Raw genomic sequence first — 1966 nt, forward strand, 5'->3', positions numbered from 1 at the left:
CCACCTAGAGGCACCACAGCACCCAGCGCACACCTGATTGCCTGATTGATGCACCACAGCTCCCAGCATGCCCGCTATACAGCTGATTCTGCCTGGGATACATCCGGGGCACCCCAGAATAGATGCGGAGCACATGCCACTGTTCTTTGGAGCTAGCAACGCCCCCGAGTGCCAGTCAAATACTACAGGACACCTTCAGAGGTCTTGTGGAGTCCAGGCCTTGATTGGTCACAGCTGTTTTGGTGGCACAAAAGAAACCTGCACAATGTTAGGTTGTTTTATTATTTATGTTTAGAACAATTAACCATACTTGCTCATTACAATGCAACTTGTGGCGTTACCTTAATTGTGTAACAGTGACAGCGCTTTATTCCCTTTTATACATCAGCACAAGTCTATACAAAGAACAGCACACAGCAACAGATAGTCCCTAAACATCTCTCTAAGAAATCTATAGTATAACTGAATTTCTTACAAGGATGCTTAGGCTAGGTCCACACTTGTCCGTTGCAGATCAGATCCATTTGAAATGGATCTGTTTTTGTAAACAAATTTCTTTTCTCTCCATTTTGAGAGAATTTTTTTTTTTTGCAGCTAAGGCCACATACAGACATCAGACCATAGTCTTTGGAAAATGAAAGATCACAGACCAATCTTACTACCCTTCCTGTAGTATAAGAGCCATACTCTACACAGTCTTTTCTATGGAGCTGAACTCCACATCAGAAAAAAATCTTTGCAAGATGCTGCACACACAGATGCTGTACAGACACAAAAGATCAGTATCTGCAAAAGATCTGTTCCTGCCAAAAATCTATTCCTGCAAATTGCAATGATAGTCTATGAGATCTGCAGATCATCATACACACATGATTTAACTGACATTCATCTGCAGATCAGATCCACCAGGATGGATTTTCAGATCTGCAGATGAATGTCAGTTAAATCATGTGTGTATGATGATCTGCAGATCTCATAGACTATCATTGCAATTTGCAGGAATGGATTTTTGGCAGGAACAGATCTTTTGCAGATACTGATCTTTTGTGTCTGTACAGCATCTGTGTGTGCAGCATCTTGCAAAGATTTTTTCCTGATGTAGAGTTCAGCTCCATAGAAAAGACTGTGTAGAGTATGGCTCTTATACTACAGGAAGGGTGGTAAGATTGGTCTGTGATCTTTCATTTTCCAAAGACTATGGTCTGATGTCTGTATGTGGCCTAAGTTTCCAGTCCGTGGAAACGTCCCCAGCTCTGACTGTGGGGGGCCGCCATGCTGGAGGGGGTAAGCGGCGGGGAGGTGGGGTCGCCCCCCCCCCCCTCCCTCGGGTCCCCGCTCCCCCTTCATCAGTTATTGATAAAATCATTAACGTATTAAAATGTAAGCGAAGCTGCGAGCAGGGAACTTACTTTCTTGTGTTCCACCGCTCGCCGTCGTCATTTCCTGCAATGTCGCTCTCTGTACTTCATTGGGCGGTACAGCAGGAAGTGATGGCGAGCGGTGGAACACAAGGAAGTAAGTTCCCCACTTGCCCCTTGGCTTACATTTTAATACATAAATGGTTTTATCAATGAAACTAGCTGGAGGGGGAGCAGGGAAGGGGGGACCCAGGTGAGGGAGGGGGGGGGGGGGGACCATCCTCCCTGCCTGCTACCCCCTCCAGTATGGCGGCCCCCCTCCTCTGGGACACAGAAAACGGATCCGTTTCTGTGTCAAAAGATGCCTGTGTAGAGGTAGGAACCATTTTGCTATTGCTTTTCACTACCCCTCCGTGTATCCAGGGTCAGTGAAAATGTTGCAAATCCGGACCATCCGTTCCGGTTTTCAAAACGGATCCCCATGAGTGCAGACGGAGCGGTGAAGGTGGCTGCTATTTTTATCATTGGTATCCGTGGCTCTGGTTTTGATCCGGGCTAAAAACCGGAGCCACGGATACATTTTTAGAACAAGTGTGAACCTATTCTTA

At 46.2% G+C, this 1966-nt stretch overlaps 1 long non-coding RNA gene across 1 annotated transcript; it reads right to left on the minus strand.

Moving 5' to 3' along the window:
- Window positions 1–263: 263 nt before the first annotated feature.
- LOC137522838 (uncharacterized) lies at window positions 264–1327 on the minus strand. Its single transcript, XR_011022455.1, has 2 exons — window positions 1221–1327; window positions 264–594 (listed from the first exon to the last, which is right to left on the minus strand). It is a non-coding gene; the product is annotated as an uncharacterized lncRNA (long non-coding RNA).
- Window positions 1328–1966: the final 639 nt, after the last annotated feature.

This window comes from Hyperolius riggenbachi, chromosome 6 (genome assembly GCF_040937935.1).
Source record: "Hyperolius riggenbachi isolate aHypRig1 chromosome 6, aHypRig1.pri, whole genome shotgun sequence".
In the NCBI taxonomy this organism is placed as follows: Eukaryota; Metazoa; Chordata; class Amphibia; order Anura; family Hyperoliidae; genus Hyperolius; species Hyperolius riggenbachi.